Source organism: Grampus griseus (assembly GCF_964374135.1).
Source record: "Grampus griseus genome assembly, chromosome: 11".
NCBI classification, from domain to species: domain Eukaryota; kingdom Metazoa; phylum Chordata; class Mammalia; order Artiodactyla; family Delphinidae; genus Grampus; species Grampus griseus.
The window spans coordinates 39,926,995-39,950,972 of NC_139005.1; the positions used below are offsets into that span (position 1 = coordinate 39,926,995).

General features: G+C 46.8%; 1 protein-coding gene across 1 annotated transcript in view; it reads right to left on the reverse strand.

Moving 5' to 3' along the window:
* FMNL3 (formin like 3) overlaps positions 1–23,978 on the reverse strand; it is a gene marked incomplete at its 5' end in the record, with an annotated part of 55,007 nt that overhangs the window by 22,434 nt on the left and 8,595 nt on the right. The gene's annotated exons all lie outside the window — the stretch shown is intronic.

Genomic DNA, 23,978 nt, shown 5'->3' on the forward strand with positions numbered 1-23,978 from the left:
TTCGATCCCCAGTCCAGAAAGATCCCACATGCCACAGAGCAACTAAGCTCATGCACCACAACTACTGAGCCTGTGCTGTAGAGCCTGTGAGCCACAACTACTGAGCCTGCGAGCCACAACTACTGAAGCCTGCGTGCTCTAGGGCCTGCGTACTGCAACTACTGAGCCCGAGTGCTGCAACTACTGAAGCTCGTGTGCCATGCTCCAAGAGAAGCCACCACAATGAGAAGCCCACGCACTGCAACAAAGAGTAGCCCCCGCTCACCGCAACTAGAGAAAAGTCCCACGTGCAGCAACGAAGACCCAACACAGCCAAAAATAGATAAATAAAAGTTTCATGAAGTTTTGTTTCTTTTTATGTTATGTACACACACACACACACACACACACACACACACACACACACACACACACACACACACACACACACAGAGATCACGCTGTAAAATGTGTTTCTTAACATGGGACCGGGCAAAAAAGTTTGAAAGCTACCAATCTAAAGTGGCAACCTTCAATCGATTTCCCCCCACGGTCTGAGAGCTGAGCGGGCTTCCTGCACCACGTGTGCCCATGGGTGAATCCTGAGCCACCCACAGCCTGTGCAGATGTCACAAGTCTACCCCTTTCCCTCATATCAGGATACAAGTGAATGAGCATGACAGTAACATAAAGGTAACTGCTCAAATTTTTAAGGAAATAATTTACAGAATTTCAGGACTTTAATTATTAGTATCAATTACTTATGACACAGCTCCCAATTACTTAAGACACAGTAAAGTGTCCCAACCCCTCGTTGAGACACTCTAACCTAGAGTACAGGACAGACCAGGAGTCATTTTATTTTGTTCACTACTGTTTGCTGAGTGAATAAACGAATACAAGTGTAAATGAGTAAAAGCCAAGGCATCCATGGGTGAGCTCCACCCAGACCAGCAGCCCTACCTTTCTCTCCCTTTTTACCCCTGTCCAGCCAAGGCCCTCCTCCAGCCAGTCCGGCGGCTGCCTTGGTGGCAGTCACAGCCCTTGCCTCCAAAGGCAGATCACTCACCTGCACCCCACCCCCAACTCCTGAATCAGATATGATCTCCTACCTGAAGTATCAGAGCTGTCTGATGACCCACGTGACTACCCACAAATCTGGCCTCTTCCCCTAGCATACTCAGGCCACCTGGAAGGCCTTCCTCTCATCTTTCTCTCCTTTACCTACTGCTCCAAGTTGAGCTCTTAACTCCCGGGTAAACGAAGCATGACCACTTGGTTTACCGCTACCCACTCCTTGACATCCTCATCCCTGGGAACGTGAATCGTGTGTGCCCCGGATCCCAAGGAGTCACACAGGCCCTGCATTATTCCAAAAGCATCAGGAGTATCCTGGGAGTGGGGCCTCCATTTTCTAAGAAACTAAAAGAAAATCCTTAAACACCATTTATTTCTGTTACATGTATCTATTTATTATGCATTTATTTACATACATACGATTAAGCCAGTTGTATGCTCATCTAGCTCCTAAAGGACTGTATCTATTCATACGATCTCCAACCCCCAATAATGTCTAACCCTGTGACAGGCGCTGAGTGGAGAGTAAGTTGATGGTAAACCTATGGTTAAGATGTCCCGGTTCTGAGCTCTGGGCCCAGCTCCTTGCTGGAAACAGGGTCACTATGGTTCAAAAAAGAAGTAGCGCTGGGATCTCTGCTCAGTGTTTAGAAGTAGAAGAACTCAGGAATACAAAAGAGGTCAAGAGAAGAAAAGAAGGGGAAGAGACCACCACTTCACACCTCTCCCCATGGTTTCTGCTGCCCTATTAACCTGCCTGAGCTTCCGCAGGCAAGAGGGGCTAACCGAATCCTCCCCACTGCCGATGTAGCAGGGATGGCCGGACGGGCAAATACAACCCCAGATGTTTCTCTCTGGAATTACTTTGCTAAGGGCCAATCTCAGCATGTCTCTGTGGATAACAGGACAGGAGCAGGAGGCCATAACAGAACAGGGACCCAAAGATCAAAGGTGGCCCAGAGCAAGTTCTCCCACCTAACCAGGGCCAGGCTTCTGCCAGCTGAGCCCAAGTGAGACCAGGCCTGGTTCTGGCTCTGTGTGCGTCCTGAGATGACTTCACTGTCATCTGCTCCTTTCTCCCAAGTCTGTGCCGTGAAGGTAGAAAACAGTTGTCTCCCTTGGAAGAACACGACCGGGCCGGGGGTGGGAGCTTGTCGCTACTGTGACAGACATCACATCCCGTCTACACCAACCTCCTCCCTCAGCCACCCACTGTCAGCTGCTGTGGCCTCAGACTTCCCCACCAGGTGAACTGGTGAGAAAACGTCCCCCCAGGGCTTCAAAGACGAAGCAGAGTCACCACCTTTGGGAACCCTAGCCTAAGAGCATGGAGGAGGAACCTCAGGGACCTGGCCAAAATTTAGATGCCCAGGCGAGAGGGACATCAGTGTATGGAAATGGGTGGCAGACGCATGAACCAGCTCCAACCACAGGCCCACATCCTCCAGTCCAGAGTTCTGGGTGGCACTTTCTGGACAGTGATGGCGGCGGTCTTCTCTGCTCCTTTGGGGCTAAAGTGTGATGGGGAAGCAGGTGGGTGGGGGAATTCCCCAGCCTGCAACACTCACAAGAAGCCCATCACTGACTGGGGGGTGGGAGCCACTGGCTAGGGGGCAGGACCAGGGCCTGGCAGTTCTCCCCCTGCCAGACTAGGGAATCGGGGCTTCTGCCTCCACCAGAAAACGTGCGTGAGGCCAGCAGGGCTCAACGTCCTGAGGAAGGGCAGCTTCCTGAGTTCCGGGGACAGCCAGGGAGCAAATCTGACATGATTCCTTCTGGTCTCGGTCAGAGGTTTGTTTCCTTGACATTTTCCTGCCGTGGTTCCGCAGAGACCTCAGGCTCTCTTGAGGCAGAAGTTGGGCTGAGTTCTTGCTAACTCCTCACTGAGATCCTTGCTGAACAGAAAGGAGGTTCAGCTGTCTCGGAGCAGGGGGCACTGAAGGTGGAATCAGACAGCCCACGATCAACTTCAGGCTCTTCAGAGTCACAGAACCTCAGTGAGCTCACCCATAAAATGGAGATAATCTCACGACTTCACAGGGCTTTATGAGGATTAAATGATAAATACTTTGGGCCCGTATGTGTCTGGAACACACAGTTCCCTGCCCGCTCTTCCTAGAAACACTGAGTAACGTTCTGACATCCCAAGGACCTGCCCTCTGGCTCCTGGATTGTCCCTCTATCTCTGCCTCTGTCCCTCCTCCTTCAGCACTGCTTCTCCACACTCTGGGGACAGAGCAATCCCTTACCCCTCCTTTGATCCCTCTCTGGTTTCCTCGAAGCCTAGGAGGAAATGAAATACCACCATCCTTGGGGAGGGAAAGGGAGACCCCATGGAGATGGGAAGAGAGGGGGAAGAGGAACTCAGACTGAAAGCAACTCTGGGACTAATTCCTAAATCAGAGGGAACCAGCCAGAAGTCTAATAATAAAAACCTACAACAGGAAGAAGCAGAAAGGGGTGGATCCGATGCTTCTCCGGCAAGGCCGCTCTGGTTTACTGCCAGTTTGCGGCCAGGCAGAGTGCCCTGCTCAGGGGCCAACCCCTTCCTGGGCTCTGCGGGAGCAAAAGGGCCCAGTCCCCCCAAGCGAGGCTTCCTTACTCCCCACCGGACTCCTGTTGGCCCCAGAGAAGCAGAGGAGGAGGGAGGTGGCTCTAGTCGCAGAGGTTCCTTTCCCTTTCCTGCTCTGCACCCCAGGTCAGTTAGCCCCTCCTCGTTTCCTTCCCACTGCAGGGGAAGGGAAATGCCGGTAGGGTTGGAGTTTCCTTCAAAGCTGTGTCTCCTGTGCTGCGACTCACCCCTGCCTCTGTCAGTCTCCTTGGGCCAGGCCTGGGGAAAACCCAACAAACAGAAATAGGAACCACCCGAAATTCCCAGCTGCTTCTATTGGTCCCAGTCAATCACGATAAATCTCAGGAACAGAGACAAAAATGGCACAGGTCCTCTGAGGAGAGGGAGAGAGATGTCTGAAACTTTCCTGTGAAGGGGAAAGGAGGCTTTCCCCTGGAGGGGAGGCTTGAGGGAAGGCAGGCGAGGGCTGTCTATTTTGAGCAAATACAGAATGCGAGCTGGTGGTTTTCTTGATGTCTTCCCTCTCAGAACCTCCTCCCCACCAAGTCCCCTACGGCTGGCCACTTCTCCCCAGTGTGGCAGCCCCAGCCGCCAGGCTCAGCCCACAGGGGTGGGGAGCCCTGAGAAGCTGAGTCTAGAACTTCCCCAGAGATGAAATGAGGCACTGTCCCGGGCACTACATGCTGCTGAGCCCCAGCTCCGGGTCACAGCAGCCAGCAAAGCCTCTCGGGCATCCACAGATCAGCCCATTATACAGATGGCAGAGGAGAATGCAGTGAGGTCCCAGGTTTGGGAGTCCAGGAGACTGCTGTAGGAGCAGCTGGAGCCCTGCGTTCCCGCCCTGTGTTCCTGCCAGGATCCCCTCACATCTCATGCCCCCAAGTCAATGGCGAAACAGGCAACACTGGGCACAAAGGGCCATGCCCAGCCACCAAAAGGACAGAGTGTTAGGAGTGGCCCGGCCTACTCTCCACGTGTCTCTCCTGGTGGGCAGTAGACGCAGCTGTGGCCAGCTGGGCACTGCTCCCAAAGGGCAAGAGCCCAAGGAGGTGGGAGGTACCCGCCCCTGCTGCCTCGGCCCCCTTGGCGGCCACAGCCAGACCTGCCAGCCCTGCGCAGTAGCAGCTCCCAGACAATGAGAGTTATTTTCAGCCAACGCTTTAACACAAGCCAGCTGGCCAGTGTGCAGGGCGGGAGTCCTCCTCCACCCAGCCGGCCCAGACGGCAGGCCCAGCCTGTTGCTTACGCTGCTGCCGCCTCTGCGTCACTGTTTGTTTATCTCGTTGTTTCAGCACAGCTCCTCCTAACTGCCCCCCAGAAGTACAATCCTGGCAAAAGGAAACCAAAAACATCAGAGAATTTGGTCAAAGGTCCAAGAGCGAAAATTAAGAAGGTCCAGACATGGGAAGCACAGCAGTCCCTGCAAACACCCACACCTTCCCCCAGCCCCGTGACTGGCGGGAGTAATGCAGGGTAGGAAGCAGACCAGGTCGGTGGCCAGGTCTCACTGCAGCTCCCACAGACCGAGCCCAAGCCTGGCTTTGCTGCCAACCTGGGAGACGAAGCTCAGGATGGCTCTCCTTGCCTGCCTCCCTCCCATCCTTCTTTTCAGAGCTCAGGTTTGGAGAAGATAACTTGAGACAGAGTCTGGAATGAGCCTGAGCCAACTGGGAAAGGCTCTGGGAGAAGAACTATATCCTGCAGCAGAAAGGAAATCACAAGAACAGTTCATGACACTTGGCTGGAGGAAGAGGTAGCCCTGCCCGTGATGGAGTGGAATGAACACTTCAAGTATAGGAAGGGGTGGACAGCAGCAGTCACCTCCCTGGACTCGAGGCTTCCTGCCCTGGTGCTACCAAACCCCATAGCCTCAATGGTACAGCTGCCCCTCCCTCCTCACCTCCCTCCATCTGCAGCCCCATGCATAGGGGCTCATGGGTGTGACACAGCTCTAGCCACACACACGGTTTCCTCAAGGCCTAAGCTACCCTACTAGACTTATGGGTGGGTGCTCCTTGACTTAAGTCTCTGTAATGGCTTAGGTCTGGCTTTCTGGTTTTGTTTACTTGAAGCTATCACTTTGGGGACAAGCTGCCAGGGAAAAGCCAGCTTTCAGAGCCCTGTCTGGAGAACGTGCTTCTGTGGTCACTGATGACTCTATAACCAGAAATGACTTGTTGAGCAGTTACGGGCCAAGTCCCTGAGCAGCCTGGAGGAAAAAGAGATGGATTCGCCAGATGTCTCAGGCTGAGCTCTGCAACTCACACCAGGGAAGTCGGGTAAAGGAGAGGTCCTAGAAGGCCAGCAACAATCAAACAAAGAGGTGGCTTTATCCAAATACAACTATACCCCCCGAGGCCTCTTCTTCACCCTGGAACACTCCCGCGTTGGATCCTGAGCCGGCACGGGAAGTTGGCCATGACCCCAGTGCCGGCAAAGCCCCCCAGCTCTACCCTCTGCCACACTGTCGGCCTCATACCTGACATCAGGTAACCTTGGCAGGTAACCTGGCCCTGGCTAAGGACATCTTTCTGGCCTACTCAGTCAAGAAGCACACAGCCTCGGATAGAAGGACTTTTGTTAGCTAGGGGCCCCAAGCCCCAGCTTGAAAAGTCACTGCCACAGCAACTTGATCTATCTGCTGGCTCCTCAGCCCCTCCTCGCGGTTAGCCAGACCCACACAGTCCCCAGTTACGCAGAATGGAAACTATTCTGCTGGGGGCAGCTGGCTTTCCAAAGCTAAGGAGTCTTGGGGCAGAGCCTCACATTATCCCGGTAGCCAACCAAGGTCAACCCTCCTCTTCATGACATTCTGCCCTCCCGCCAGGAGAGACCTAATAGGCAGCGCTACCTCACAGAGGACACAACGTTTCTGGGGTAACATCCTACAAAAGGCATCTTCTTCTCTCTCCTCAGACCACAGCCCATTACCACTAGGACCCAGGGCGTGTCCTTCCCAGGGTCTCTCATCCATACCTTCCCTTCCCTTCCATTCCCACTGCCACCATCGGATAGGCCCTTGTTCACTCCTGACCTTCTGGGATAACCTTCTAGCTGGCATCCCTACTTCCAACCTGCATGTGGATGAAATTTCTAAATTTCCTAGCACATAAGATAAATCATGTTTCTTTTCAGTTCAGAAATCTTCTCTGACTCCTTACCATTTACACAAGAAAACCTAAACTCCTTGGTCTACTGTTCTTAGCATCTTAAATAAGAAAGAGCTTCACAGGTAAGATTCTCCCTGGGTTGGCCCCAGCATCTCTGACCAGCTCATTCTCTCCTGGACTCTCTCTCAGAACAGCCACTCTTGCCATAGGATTTGCTTATAACTGACGTTTCTCCAATGTTCTGAATCCCTACCTATTACTACCTGACTCAAAATCCAACTCTGTGACTACCCAACACAGCTCAATCCCTCTTCTGAGCTCCAAAGCATAATCATATGTGAAGAATGATATGGCAGAGACCTGCTTGTTATCCCCAACCTCCTCTCACCTTCCTTATTAATGAACCTCCAATGTTCAGCTGAGCACTTAGCAACCCAGAATTAATATATTTCTATAAACAACAAGGTCCTACTGTATAGCACAGGGAACTACATTCAATATCCTGGGATAAACCATAATGGAAAATAATATAAAAAAGAATGTATATATGTGTATAACTGAGTCACTTTGCTGTACAGCAGAAATTAACACAACACTGTAAATCAACTATACTTGAACTTAAAAAATAAATTTAAAAAATTAAAAGAATTAATATATTTCTCATCTTCCCTAGCATTCAGGTGTGGCTATGTGACCATGTAGGATGCAAGTAGAAGTAGTGTGTACAACTTCTGAGAAGTATCATTAAAGGGAGGGAGTATACCCTTCTTTTCTCCTTCCTCTGTCCAGCTGGTTGGAATGCAGAGGTAATGGCTAGAACTTCAGCAGCTATTCTGGACCATGAGGTGACCTTGGAAATGAAGTCCAGATGAGTGAAGCAAAGAGGAAAAAAATAGCTGTTCACTGATACCATGGATCTTAACACAAACTGAATGAAGTCATATAGTGTCTTTTCATGAGTGTATTTCCTTTATTTACAATTAGAACATGAACTCCTGGAGGGTAGGGGTCATGCCTTATCCTTCTGTGAATTCTGAGCAGGTGCTTAATAAATAACTGATTGATCCTGCTACTACCTCTCCCATCACCAAGTCTCTGGTTCAGTCCCTGGTTATTTCTGGAGGGGATTATCCAAATTCTTACAATTGTCCTTGCTATTTCTGGTCCCTCTCCTATAATCTGCCTAATGTGCTACAGCCCAAGTCACTTTCCTTAATGCTGCTTCTCCCTCAGCAAACTCCCACTTCTCATTCTGAGTTTCAACTCTGTCCTTCAGTTCACGCCATAAATCTAAGACACTCCCCTGACTCATCTTCTAACCAGACTCATCTTAAAGCCCGCTAGCCCACAAGCTCCTGAGCACAGGCACCATCATCACCAGCTTGTTTATCACTGTAGTAGGTGCTCAATAAAGTTTGGGCAAATTGAATTTCCCCATACATATACTCCTCTTTTTCCTGACCCTAAGATTTCTATTCTACATTGTCCTCAGAGATCATCTCCTTCCCAATTGCCAGCCATGCGCCTCATCCAATTCACAACGGGTGAAATCCCACCTTCTCTAGCAAATCTTTCATAAGCGAGACTGGTAAGGTCTACACTCGCCCCCTAACAGCGTCTCCACACATATACTAACGCCTTTAAAATATGTTCATGGAGTTGTAATTTATAGCTAATGTCTCTTCACCTTTTCTTGGGTGTTCAATAAATATCCTATCACAAATCTCAGAGTGGTTAAAGCACAGAATGAGGAGCCACACTGCCCTGGTACGAATCTCGGTTCCACCACTTACTAGTGTGGCCTTGGGAGACTTATTTAATCTCTATGAGCCCCAGTTTCCTCATCTATAAAATGGAGGTAGAAATAATACTTACTTCATAGGGTTGCTATGATGATTAAAGTTAATATATGTAAAGCATTTAAGTCAGAATTAGGTAGTAAACGTTACACATAAAGCTAGCTATGCTTTTTGAGGGGGGTGGGGTTTGGATTTCTTATTCAACAATTAGCTGGAAAATAACATGCCAATCACTAAGCTAGGAGCTGGGGATATAAAAATAAATAGGACAGGATCCTTACATTCAGGAAGTTTATATCCAGAGGGCAAGGTAGACAAGCAAACCAGGGATGAGTGCACACAGCACAGCTGTGAAACAGGTGCACGTGGCACTGTAGGATCCCGAGGATGCAAAATCTAATAGAGGAGTCGAGTAAGGCTTCCTGGAAGAAATGCTATAGGATTTAGTCTTAAAACATCAAGCAGGAGGAAGGCAGGAAAAGCAATGAAGCAGGGGAAGATGGTGATATGCTAGGCAAGGACACAGCAATTGAAAGTACACAGACACACAAAACGCCATAAAAAGTCTGGGAGTCCCTGATTTACAATAATGGAATAAAAGTATATATGAGGATATTACAGCAGGCAGGGAACAGCCAGATGACACAAGGTCTAGGGAACTAAGGTAAGTAGGTAGGCATGAGTAGGATAATAATGATACTACTATTAAAATGATAAAATAATGACAAAAGCTAACATTTATTGACAAAACTTTGATAAGAACTCTGTATGAGGGACATCCCTGGTGGTCCAGTGGTTAAGAATCCATCTTGCAATGCAGGGGACGCTGGTCAGGGAACTAAGATCCCACATGCTGCGGGGCTACTGAGCCCTCATGCCACAACTAGAGAGCCCTCACACCACAACTAATGAGGCTGCGTGCCACAACTAGAGAGAAGCCCTTGAACTGCCATCAAGAGCCCACGCGTCGTAACAAAAGATCCGACATGCCACAACTAAGACCTGATGCAGCCCCAAAATAAATAAATATTTTTAAAAAAGAAGAACTTTATACGATTATCTCATTTAATTCTCACAAGAACCCTATGAAGTTGGGACTAACATCATTCCTATTTTACAGGTGAGGAAACAAAGGCTTCGAAAGGCAGGCCGTGGAACTTGCCCAGGGTCACACAGCCAGTACGCAATAGAGCTGAGATGTGAATCCAGGTCTGACCCTGAGTTTGTATTCCCATACAATGCCTCTTCTGAGACAACCAATTGTTTTAGCCCTTCTCTGAACCTTTTCAAATTGCATGCATCCTTCAGGATCAATACGATCAACGTTCCTCATGAAGCCCCCTCCAAACAACCCAGACCTCTGCACACTCCTTCCCCTGAACTTCTGTGGGGCTTCCTGCCCTTGCTTCCCATCCACAATTATATTCAATCATTCCTTCAATACCAAATACTGGTGTCTTCTAGGCATCATACACTGTGCCAACTGGAAGTCCTATTTTGCCTTGCGATAACTCTTGTATATTTACCAAAAAAGGGAAAACTATGGCCTATAAACGTCTACTCTGGGCCAAGCACTATGCTAGATCTTTTAATTATAAGATTTCACACAAAAAATTACTGCACTCTCATATTACTACTCACATTCTGTATTACTTCCTGAACTAGACTGTAAGCTTTGTGAGGGCATGGACTTTCCTTGACCACACCTGTTCCTAGACAAGGATGTCTGACACACAGAAAAAGCTTAATAGGTGCTGTGAGCTGCCTGTGTGGATGGCAGAGGCCAGCTGGGGGCAGCACTCCATCTCACCCAATGTACCAGCTGGGGGCCTGGCTTGGGCTTTCTAGGCGTCTCATAAATCCAGGAGCTTATTATCAAAACATAAAACTTAATGAATCCCTTCCTACATCCAGACTACACGTGGGAGGGGCACGACTCCTGCTTTATGCCCCAGCATGAGCTCACATCTGTCACCAGTCATATCAGCTGGGGAGAGGCACTACAAGTCCTTTGTCTCTCCTTGCTTTTTCAATTGCTCTCAAATGGAGGTGCATCTCAGTGCCTCAGTGCTCCTCTGCTCTTTGGGGAGGAATCGTAAAGACCCCAGTCTGCTCTTGATCCACAAGCCACCCTCCCAACACTGTCCCTCCTCATGACTTTAAAGGCCAGAGCTTGACACAGAGGTTATGACTGCCCACACCCTACCCCATCTTTGAGTGCCCCAGCTTTTTTACATCTCATTTGATTGTCCAGCTAGAAAAACACCTCTTTGGAAGTAGCCTTCTGGGAGTTCCCACCCCAGAGAGACCCTGAATCTTGTCTGCTTCTCTCAATGTCTGGTGTCCTAGGTGCCATATTCACTTGGGGCCACAGATGGGGAGGAAAACATCACCGAGCGTCTCTTATATGCCGGGCACTTTTCTCACAAAATCTCACTTACTGTTCCTAATAACCAGTGGAGGTAAGTGGTATTATGCCTGCTTAACTGGTGAGAGAATTAAGAATCTGAGACCAACTGGCTCAAAGTCATACAGAAAGTGGCAGAACCCAGATTCAAACCCAGATATGTGGCCTCCAACAGAACTTTTGCCAGGACATGGCTTTTTCCACCATACCCTGCCATCTCCTTACAAAGAAATCAAATCTCCATTTCTAACTTGGGAAGGTCCATCTGTATTGGTCTGACCGGCTTTGGTTGATCATTAAATGGTGCCTCCCTGTCCAGCAAGACTGGGTGAAACTAGCTGAATGAGGTATGTGTGCCAAACACCTGAAGTTCAAGGTTTCTGTCTCAGAGTAAGAAGGACACCATGCAGAGCAAAAAGACAAGGGAACTCCCCTCTTGGACACCACAAGGTGACAATTCCCTCATACCTGAATGGCATTTTAAACATTCAGAGAGCTATAAATAACAGCATGGGCTTTGGAACAGAGAGGACCTAGATTTGAATCCTGGTACTTTTCATGAGACAGTGGGAAAGTTACTAGCCTTCTCTGAATCTCAGTTTCTTCATCTATAAAATGTGAATCACAATCTCTACCTCCTATAAGAATTAAGTGAAGGGACGAAAGAATGAAAAGGAGTTTGAATAGTGCCTAGCCCAGGAGAAGGGCTCTATAAATGGTAACTTGGATGAGCTACTCCAAAGAGTTGCAGGTGACTCAAAGATAGCTTCTAAGCACATACATAAAATATAATTTCACAGTACTTTAAAATGCATAAAAGAGAGAGTATATACATGTAGCTGAAGAGTATAGGTTAAATATATTTATACGCTTATTAATTCTCTAGGTTAGAGCAGTTGCACACACGCCCCTCCGAAAGGTAAGACTGAAAACACCAATAGCCACCCAGAGGATTCACAGGAAAGCTGGGACCAGAATTTGGGGGGACAGAATTGAGGCACCGACTAACTAAGGTGCTCTGCTGAGTGATCCGGGACAATTCCTCTAAACTTTGGGATGAGATTTTGCAAAGAAAATTGTTTTTCGTGTTCCGCCTTATCTCAAGTCCCTCACCTCCCCGTTGTCTCCCAACTTCTGCAGGTTAAACCTGCCGTCTGCAAACCTGAGGTTTGATCTACCACAAATCTCTGTTTTCGGCCCCCTCAGCTAACTACTCTTCTCAACAACTGTTTCTCTCCTTGTGACCTTGCATAAGTCTCAGGAGTTTTCCCTCCCAGTCCCTGAAGGTCTGTGCTGTCTGTGGGAATATAGAGAGAGGCATGAGAATGTTTTGACCCCAAATTTTATTTGACCAGTAGACACCAATGACTCTCAAATATGCATTTCCATCTCAAACTAGAAATCTGGGTATCATCCTGAATTCCTCCCTTTTCCCTTATCTCTACCTTTCCAATGTCAAATCTAATCCATCACTGAGTCCCCAAATTTAATCTTTTAAACTATTTATTGAGTCTGTCCTATCATCTCCACCATGCAAACCAGCTCTGGTTCAGGCTCCCATCATCATCACCACACTAGAAGGCCTCCCACTCGGCTGCCCACCTCCAGTTCTGATTCCCTTCCCATGGCTGCCACAATGACCCACTCACACCTCAAAATCTGACCATGACACTCTCCAACAAAAAGCATGAAGTATGGTCCATCCGCATGGCATTCAAAGCCCTCCTTACTACTCGAGCCATCCCCACCCCGCCACCACTGTCTGCCTTACACCTTACACTCCAAGAGCCCCGCGCAGCAGCGGGAGGATTCTCTGAATACATCACTCTGCCTCACCCTGATGGCGCCACTCTACCTGCTTTCTCTTCCACACTTCTCTCCAACTCCTAATTATCCCTTTAGCCAGCAGAGATTTCCTCCTACAGGCAGTATTCCCCAAGCCCCTCCCTGTGCTCCCCAGATGCTCCTGCATGTCTATACCATTGTGCTTCCCAAGCTGAAGACTGCAATTAGATGTTTAATGTGTTTGTCTTCCCCTCCAGACTGAACTCCTAGGGGCAGACACTGTCTCAGTCATCTTTATTTCTCTGGCACTTCACACAATCCTAAGTGCTCAGTAAGTGCTTGCTGAGCGAATGAACACCGTGCTGTACTCGGGAGTCTCTGAGGGCTAGTACTGCATCCCTCTCCCTTCCTTGTCTCCAGGCGAGGAAGATGACACCTGCGCCATTCTCAGTTCGCAGCCTCCAGAGGCCCTCCAGAGTCCTGAGTAAATTTTCACCTAGCCATAGAATAAGGCTGGAATAACCTCTCTGCCCTCTCACCTCCAAGACAGTCAGAAGCAGCTAGTAGTGCTTTTACAACATTATGACACCATTTGACATTTCCCTACAGGCATCTGTAGGCAACAAGTACTAGATGGTTTCTTTACAATTCTTAGAGGGAATCAACTGAGAAGCCAAATGCCACCCAATACTGTCTGGCTGGCTACCCTTCAATTCCTGAGGTTTTGCTCACAACTTTTAACAAGGGTATTCTGGGGAAATGACAGATAAACGCTTTGGGAGCTCACCAGGCCCTGCTGCCCCGTAAAAGCATAAGAGATTCTTAATTCCTTACATACGATGCCAGCAGTAATTAGTCAAGCCCAAAGGGAGCAATTGATAGTTGCTATTGCACTGTCAGTCTGGAACTCATGCCAGATACATCAGAAAATAATCTGTAGACGTGAGCACTTTACAAGGGACTCACCAAGTGCCCTGACTGCCAAGGGCCTGAGGATAACGAGTGTTTGTGTGATGCTGATTCTGCTGAGCGGCAAGTAAAAACAAAATAACCACAACCATTAGCAAGAAGCCTGTGCAAAGTAAGGGGCCCAAGCATACTCTGGACACAGAAGGTTCAAACTAAGATGCTCCTTCCCACTTAGCTATCTTTCGTCCATCAATTCTAGAACATTGTCTGGGTCTCACTCTGAGGCTGGTTTTGAGGGGAAGGGAGTCTGTGATCCCTTCAATCTGCAAATGAACCCACATAACAGTGGCCACCACCACCCCAGAGTTCAATACAGTCCCGGGGCAGAGGTCTGGACCTCGGTAGCCCTATGCTGGCTACTCTGGCCTTGGTAAGTTCCCCAGTCCAGAAGACTCTTAAAGGCCGATCCTTCCATGGCTGTACTAGAGATGAAATGTGCTCAAGGATAGGCCAAGGGCCACGTTAGTTCCTGGAGATCCTAAGGCCCGTGCAGAGGCCATGACAAGGCCAACATGGAGTAGGAAAGCCAGGTGACTAATATGTGGTGTGCAATTCAGTGATTTCACAACTTTGAGGTACACAGGACCAGTCTCTTACCCATCAATAATAATCCATATTTCTTGAATATTTTCGCTGGGCTCCTTAATACCAGACCCCTGACTTTAAGAGGTTAGTGGTCTTAGAATATGTCAACTTAAAATTTATTGAGCACCCACTATGCCAGACACTGTCCTGGATCCTTTATATATGTTATTCAGTGCTCACCAAATCCCTAGAAGTCAATATTCCTATCCTGATTATATAGATAAAGAAAACAAGGCTTGAGGAAGCTACAGCACTGGCCCAAGGTCACAGAGCTAATAAATGGCAGAGCCGGGATTCAAATCCAAATCCACTGAGCCCCAAAGCCCCTGAAAAAGGCCTGGTGAGCAGCAGGCACAGGCAGAAGGAAGCCCTGCACTCCTTGCAGCTTCCCAGGCCAGATTTCTTAGTCCTCCTCTAGCCAAGAACACACGGTGACTTCAGGAAATCTTGAGAGGACCAGGCTTGAGGAGCCCTGGAAAGACAAGTATCTATTTACAGTCAACCAGCACCCTGCCCAGCCCTGCAGACAGTTCTGACCAGTGGAGCCGGGAAGAGGCAACCACAGGCTCCGACTGGGCCCACCTGGGCTAGGAAGCAGCCAGGCCCCTCGCTGAGCACGGACCTAACCCTGCCCTGCTCAGGGAGCCCCTGTCCTGGGGGGCTCTCGGGAGCTGGGGTCCAGAGTCCACAGAAAGTTGTCTTCACTATTCCACTTTTCTCCTGTACTTCAACCCCTCAAACTGCCACTTCATTAAAATAGTGCCCCTCTTACTCGCCACCCCTTTACCTTATTTTTCTTCATGGCACTTATCCCTGCTCAACATTCTATGACAGACCTGAGTATGTGTTTATTGTTGTCCCCAACAAAAACGTGAACTCTGTGGGGCAACTCCCTTTGTCTCTTTTGTTCACTATGGGATCCCTAATGTCTATAATACACAGTAAACACTCAATACATTTGTGTTGAATGAATAAATGAGTGATCACTCAATCAAACATTTAAAAACTCTACTTCCCTCCAAGTGGGTTATATGAGAGGCAAGACTGAATAATGCCAACCTCCCAGGAAGCACCATCAAACCTGCTGTTGGACCCTAAATTCCCTTCGAAATATCTCCCTAAAGCTCACCCCCAGGCCCAAAAACCCTAACTCACTGCAGAGCAGGTACTCAAGAGAAAATGCAGCAGCGCTTAGGGAGGAGACACATTTCTCCTCCAGTTAAATACAGCCCAGGACCCCTGCAAATTAAAAGCTCCCTCTTTACTGAATCCACTCAGCTTTAGTTATAGGTCACACTTTTTATTTTTGTAACCAGCCAACCCACCAAATTATAGGCTCAGACCATGGACAGGCACACTAAACACTGGGGCCAGCCCAGCAGAGGCACTGCCCTTTCTGGCCTGAGGAGGGTGTAGGAAGGAGGGTTGAACACCAGTCAAACCTGAAAGAGCAGAAGGCACGATCACTCTGCTGGGCAGAGTTGACTGAGGAGCCCGGTCACTTCCCAAACTCCTTATCAAGGCTGATAAGGTTCCATGACCTAAGCCCTGCTCACCTTTCTTCTGCCTTCCCTGATGTCTCTTTAGCATCCTTGCTGACCAATCTGGCATCTCTTCAGTTCCTCGAAATGTGCAAAGTTCTTTCCCATCCCAAGGTTTACTCTCTCTTCCTAGAAAACCTCTCACCCAGATCTTTACACATGGCTATAAGGATGAATGGGGGGTGGGGGGCAGGAAGGTGGAGCTGGGTCTGCAAGACTGCAGTAGAGAGACACCTAAGGAGTCTACTACAATGGACCAGGCAAGAGATGAGGATCCTCTACCCCAGCAGGTGGGGCTTCTGGCTGCCCTTCATATATCTGGCTAATTCTTCCTCTTTAATCCCCTCCCACACTGCTCTGGCCTTCAGTCTCCTCTCTCCTGATCCACACCTGTCCCCTGTAAGACCTGACAAAGTCCATGTCTTCCTGAGAGCACTGCCTGATTAGCAATCCCATGCCACACTAATCCTTCCCTAACCCTCTAGTCCTTCTGTGCTTGGAGCTGTGTGGCACCTCATCACTTCATGATCTCACTTGGTCTTCACAAAAACATGTGATTGGGCAAGACAAATATCCCCATGTTACGGATAAAATAACTGAGGCACATAGGGAGCCTCACGGATAATCTGAGGACACGCACTTGTTTTAATTCTCTAGTTGTTCAAAGTACAGTTCTATTTTGTCTCTCCAACTTGCATTATCTTCTATTTCTTTGTTATTCTCCAAAGCACTCGAGAAAGTGCTGTATATGCAGTAGGCACCTAAGACCTATTTCCTTAATAAATCAAGAAAGGAAGGAAAATGAAATGAAAGTAGAAAGTCTCTCAGAGATTCCAAGGCTGCCTCTGGCCTTCATTTAGAGGGAAGCTTTGGTTATACTCTCTCGTAACAACCTGTTCTTTGTCTCCCGAGGACATATAACTTGTAGTTAAGTATTTATTTGTTTAATATCTGCATTCCCATAAACTCCATGAAGGCAGAGGTGATATTTGTTTTTCACCACTGTATACCCAGTGCTATCACTGGCACACAGTAAATAAAAAAGGAAATACTTGTTGAATAGTGAAAGTCCTAGTGGGATAGCTGTGATTCAAACCCAAGTCTGGCTGACTCCAAAGCCCAAATCTTCCCACCACACCTCTTAGCAAAGGAAGACTTGTTCTACTTTCCCTGTGTTCTGCCGTAATGTACACAATCCCCACCAAAGCCGTACTGAAGGCGGGGGCGGGGTGGTGACCCTGGAAAGAGAAGGAGATTGTGGTTAAGGATGTGGGTTTTGGAGTGAAACTGCTTGGATTCAAATTCTGACGTCACCACCTACTAGCTGTGTGATCCCAGATGAGCTATTTAACCATCCTGGCCCTCCATTTCCTCATCTATAAAATGGAGATAATTATAACTACTTCATAGTTATGGTGATTAAATGAGATAATGCGTATAAAGAGCTTTGCCAGATGCTTGGCATACCATTAGCATGCAATGAACATTAGCTGTGAAAATGATTAGCTATCCACATTTCTGGGAGACAAGAATCTAGAGAACATAGTTTCCTTGGGGGTTGGGGCTGCTGAACTGACTTAACTTTGAGAAGCTTAGCTGCAGTGAAGCCCAGAGCTTGTTTATTCTCTTTGCTGACTTCACCTGCTAAACTGAGGCTGGAGGTGCAGCTTTCACTAGCCTAGAAATGAAACAGGCTAAAAATATACAACTTGGCTGTGTCTGGGAGACCAAGGTTGGGCCTACATTTAAGAATTTAAAATATAGCCTCAGGGCATAAGGGCATCTCTTAGGATTCTTTCTACTATGAAAACTAGTGCCAAGCTCAGTACAGGGCAGGGAACGACCTCACTGGTGTCCTTTCTCCCTGTTGCTCTCTTCTTTTGGGTCAGCGCAGAGAGTGAGAGAGAGGAGCTTTCTTTTTTGCAATAAAAGTTGAGTCATCCTCCCCTATTTTTATTCCTCCTTTTCCCTTAAAGGAGGAACAAATACATGGGTACATATTGTTAAAAAATTAATCAACTCAAAAGCTTATAGAATAAAAAAGGAGTCACTGTTCGGCCCCCAACCCTATCCATTTCCCTCCGTAGGTCACCACAGGGACTAACAGCTTGGTATTGACTGTTCCAGGCCTTTTTTCTAAACATTTACATACAAACATGTGGCTTTATAAAGCATTACATATACTCTTCTTTTAATTCCCTTTTTAGACGATTCTATTTATACATACACACACACACATATCTTCGAGATTCCATCAGCCACAACCATTTATTGAGTGCCTAGCCGGTGCCAGGTATTTGGCTGGACAGTGATAAGCATACAGAAAGCTTCCACCCTCATGGAGTCAACAGTCTGGGGAGACAGATAATAAGCAAGTAATTAAACAAATAATTTTAAAATGGAAAATAATACAAAAGAAGTTAATAGGATGCTAAGAGAATAATAAAGAAGAGAGGCCTCTCTGAGAGGTGGCATTACTAAAACTGAGCCCTGAAGCATAAACTAGATTGAGCCATTTGAAGATCCAGGGACAAGGCATTCCAGGAGAGGAAACAGCTTGTGCAAAGGCCCTGAGACAAGAAAGGAACTTGTCCTGAACTAAAGGAAGGCTAATGTGGAGGTCGGCAATCAGTACGGTTACAGAAGTCAGCAGGAGCCAAATAATGCAGTGTTAAGGGCCAAGGCCAGGGGTTTGCTTTTTTTTTTTTAGTGCAAAAGGAAGCCATTAAAGATTTCTAGGTAGGAAAATGATGCTATTTGACTTATATTTTAAATTTGGCTGTTTTGTGGAGAATGGCTGGGAGGATGGAGAAAGGAGCAGTAGAAGAAATTGGGAGGCCACTTGTTTGGATGTAATACAAGCCAGAGTTGACATCGGCTTGGACTGAGGCAGTGGCAGTAGAGATAGAGAGAATGGGTAGATCTGAGACATATTTTGAAGATGGAATTGGCAGAGTAATAGACTGAGTATGGAGAAGGAAGAAGGAAAAATTAAGGATAACTCCCAGTATTTGCCTGGAGTAACCAGATGAGTGGAAAAGAAACAGATATGGACAGGAAATGGACAATCAGGTTTCTCCCAGGTGTTTACTGTTAAACAATGCAGCCCTGAGGATCCTTTCCATGCACCTTCATGCCATGTATAAACAGTTCTGTAGGACAGTTTCCCGGAAGTGAGATGACCAAGTTAAAGGGTATGCACATTTGAAACTGGCAGACCCTATAAAACATCTTCTAAAATGTCTGTACCAAATTACACTACTACTAATGGTGTATTAATGTACCACTAATGACAACCATAGACATTGTCAATCTTTAAAACTTTGCCCAGATGATTAGTATAAAAGTGTATCATTGGGCTTTCCTGGTGGCGCAGTGGTTGGGAGTCCGCCTGCCGATGCAGGGGACACGGGTTCGTGCCCCGTTCTGGGAAGATCCCACGTGCCGCGGAGCGGCTGGGCCTGTGAGCCATGGCCGCTGAGCCTGCGCGTCAGGAGCCTGTGCTCCGCAGCGGGAGAGGCCGCGGCGGTGAGAGGCCTGCGTACCGCAAAAAAAAAAAAAAAAAAAAAGTGTAGCATTGGAATGTTCATTTCCTTGATTTCTAAGGAGGTTAAGAATTTTTTATTTAACTTTTAATTATATAACTGACATATAAATACATTCTCCTTGTAGAAATGTTAACATTATAGATAAAGCTAAATTCCCTTTGACTTTCCTGGTCCTCTTATTATGATTCCCTCCCTACATTTCAGAGGTAATCATTGTTATTAGATTTACTTGTATTCTTCCAGAAATTTTTCTAGGCAGTTTAAAATATATATATATATAATCAAGGATTAAGCATCTTTTAGAAGTTGTGGACTTCCCTGGTGGCACAGTGGTTAAGAATCCACCTGCCAATGCAGGGGACATGGGTTCGATCCCTGGTCCAGGAAGATCCCACATGCCGCGGAGCAGCTAAGCCTGCGAGCCACAACTACTGAGCCCACACGTCACAACTACTGAAGCCTGCGAGCTGCAACTACTGAAGCCCGCACGCCTAGAGCCCGTGCTCCGCAACAAGAAGCCACCACAGTGAGAAGCCCACGCACTGCAACGAAGAGTAGCCCCCGCTCGCCACAACTAGAGAAAGCCTGTACATAGCAACGAAGACTCAACACAGCTAAAAAAAAAAAAGTTGTATTTCTAGCAGTCCTTTTAGCATTAACAAAAAATCTAACCAAAAATTTTTACTTAAGGCCTCTCCAAGTGACATCTAAGCTGAGACTTTCTCAAGGTTACTTAACCCCTCTGAGCCCTGTTTTCATCACCTGTAAAACAGAAATAAAAACCATATTCAAAAAGATACATGCACCCCAATGTTCATTGCAGCACTATTTACAATAGCCAAGGCATGGAAACACCCTAAATGTCCATCAACGGAGGAATGGATAAAGAAGATGTGGTACATATATACAATGGAATACTTCTCAGCCATAGAAAGGAACGAAATAGTGCCATTTGAAGAGATGTGAATAGACCTAGAGACTGTCATACAGAGCGAAATAAGTCAGAAAGAGAAAAATATCGTATAATACCGCTTATATGTGGAATCTAGAAAAATGGTACATATGAACAATTGCAAAGCAGAAATAGAGACACAGATATGAAAACAAACTTATGCATACCAAGGGGGTAAGGGGGAGTGGGATGAATTGGGAGATTGGGATTTACATATATACACTAGTACGTATAAAATAGATAACTAATGAGAACCTACTGTATAGCACAAGAAACTCTACTCAATGCTCTGTGGTTACCAAAATGGGAAGCAAGGGCTTCCCTGGTGGCGCAGTGGTTGAGAGTCCGCCTGCCGATGCAGGGGACATGGGTTCGTGCCCCAGACCGGGAGGATCCCACATGCCGCGGAGCGGCTGGGCCCCTGAGCCATGGCCCCTGAGCCTGCGCGTCCGGAGCCTCTGCTCCGCAGGGGGAGAGGCCACAAAGGTGAGAGGCCCGTGTACTGCAAAAAAAAAAAAAAAAAAAAAGGGAAGGAAATCTAAAAGACAGGGGATATATGTATATGTATAACTGATTCACTTTGCTGTACAGCAGAAACACAACACTGTAAAGCAACTATACTCCAATAAAAATTAATAAAAAAAGAAGTGAAATAACTGCCTTACAGTACTGTTGTCAAGCTTAATGAGATAATACATGTAAAAGCATGTGGCATATCCCCGACAAATGTTGAATTCTCTTTCCTTAACCTATACAAGTTAAATCTAGGCATTTGGTGGAGACCAGAAACTGAGCCATTCCTATAAGGATGAGATGGGAGACTCCACCCAGAAAAAAACAACATTTTTAATGTTGTTCTGAAAAAAACTTTTTTTCATAATAAAGCCCCCAAAAGATCTGAATTTTTCTTCAAAAATTTTGGTATGAAATATTCTGAGCAGTCAAAAAAAGTATAGGTAATTTTTGTCTGTTTGTTTGTAAGGTAGAAAGCAAAAGGATTTAAGCATAGAAGTAACTGCTAGAGACTGGATGTCAAAGTCCTCTTTAAGGCACACCCTGGGAAGCCACAACTGCCTGGATTTTCCCAGAGACCTTAGGCCTGCTGGAGAGAGTTGTGGCTTCGGGCAGACAGTACCTCAAAACATAGGATATGACCTAACTTTTGGGCTTCACTGCAAGGATGCCACTGGTTCCCCTGGCTTGTCAAAGTACATCCTGTCATCCCTACCTGGATGTTCCTGGAGGTTGAGGGTCTGGCTCAAAGGGGAAGACCTCACCACAAAGTATCCTTAGTCAAAGTTAAATTAAGGCATCATCAGAAAATCTACAAACAACAAATGCTAGAGAGGGTGTGGAGAAAAGGGAACCTTCTTGCACTGTTGGTGGGAATGTAAATTGATACAGCCACTATGGAGAACAGTATGCAGGTTCCTTAAAAAACTAAAACTGGAATTACCGTATGACCCAGCAATCCCACTTACTGGGCATATACCCAGAGAAAACCATAATTCAAAAAGACACATGCACCCCAATGTTCACTGCAGCACTGTTTACAATAGCCAGGTCATGGAAGCAACCTAAATGCCTGTTGACAGACGAATGGATAAAGAAGATGTGGTACATATATACAATGGAACATTACTCAGCCATAAAAAGGAATGAAATTGGGTCATTTGTAGAAATGTGGATGGATCTAGAGACTGTCATACAGAGTGAAGTAAGTCAGAAACAGAAAAACAAATATCGTATATTAACGCATATATGGGGAATATAGAAAAATGGTACAGATGAACCGGTTTGCAATGCAGAAATAGAGACACAGATGTAGAGAACAAACGTATGGACACCAAGGGGGGAAGCGGGGCAGGGTGGGGGGGATGAATTGGGAGATTAGGATTAACATATATACACCAATATGTATAAAATAGATAACTAATAAGAAGCTGCTGTATAAAAAATAAATTAAATTAAAAACTTTTTTAAGTTAAATTAAGATGTCCAAGGGCCAGAGTATCTCCCTCTGAATGACAGTCAACCAAGTTTCAACAAGCTCTCTTTTTTGGAACCACCAACAGAGGCATTATTTTATCTGAACTGACAGCCCTTTTGTAAGGGCTCCATTCCCCTTACAAAAATATTGAGTACTGTTTGTGTCAAGGAGCTCTTGCAGTGGCTTCTCCTCGCCCAGCTCTCCCTTCCCATTCCTCTAGGTTCAAAGTCAGGGATTCCCTAGCAGATCCAAGAATGGGTTTTAAACCCCCAAAGGACTGTATGTGTGCACAGAATTAGGGGTCACAAGTTTAATCAGATTTTCAAAAGAGTCTTTTACTCAAAAGATCCAGAAGCACTGTTCAAAAAGCTCTCAAACATATTCCCAACCTAAAAGAACGTTTACCCTGGCTTGAGGAGCTAATGGGGTTAGTAAAGGTCAGCAGTGAAGTATGTATACCCCAAACTGCTCCTTGACAAGTTTTAGGGTAGAGCCCACAGTACAGAAGGAACCAGGGAATCAGTCCTTAAACCTACAGACAGAGGTAATAAAAAGATGGATGTCCACCTCTTGCTTGAAGGTGTAATAGGAAATGGGAAAACCAAGAAAGCACCAAAAACTGTTATTCTGCCTTTACTTTTACTGCTCTTAAAGCTTCATCCCCAACTGGGACACAAGACAACAGAGGTACAGAAGAAAATCCAGGGACTTCCCTGGTGGCGCAGTGGTTAAGAACCCACCTGCCAATGCAGGGGACATGGGTTCGAGCCCTGGTCTGGGAAGATCCCACATGCCGCGGAGCAGCTAAGCCCGTGCACCACAACTACTGAGCCTGTGCTCTAGAGCCTGCAAGCCACAACTACTGAGCCCACGTGCCTAGAGCCCATGCTCCACAACAAGAGAAGCCACTGCAATGAGAAGGCCGTGCATCGCGACAAAGAGTAGCCCCCGCTTGTCGCTACTAGAGAAAGCCTGCACACAGCAACAAAGAACCAACGCAGCCAAAAATAAATAAATAAAATAAATACATTTATAAAACAAAAAAAAGAAAATCCAAAAAAGAGGGATATATGTATATGTATAGCTGACTCACCTTGCTGTACAGTAGAAACTAACACAACATTGTAAATCAACTATACTCCAATAAAAATTAAAAAAAAAACGAAACACCTGACTTCCCTGGTGGCGCAGTGGTTAGGAGTCCGCCTGCCAATGCAGGGGACACGGGTTTGAGCCCTGGTCTGGGAAGATCCCACATGCCACGGAGCAACTAAGCCCGTGCGCCACAACTACTGAGCCTGCACTCTAGAGCCCGTGAGCCACAACTACTGAGCCCGCGTGCCACAACTACTAAAGCCCGCACGCCTAGAGCCTGTGCTCCACAACAAGAGAAGCCACTGCAATGAGAAGCCCGCGCACTGCAACGAAGAGTAGCCCCTGCTCGCCGCAACTAGAGAAAGCCCGCACGCAGCAACGAAGACCCAATGCAGCCAAAAATAAGTAAGTAAATAAATTTTTAAAAAACCAAAAAAACAGAGTTATCCCCCCCCCCAAAAAAAAGACAACAGAGGTACAGATTAGTAGAAGATAATTCTCAGCAGAAGCGCTATCAGCATTTTGGGTAAGATCATTCTTTACTGTGTGGGACTGACCCAAGTGCTGTA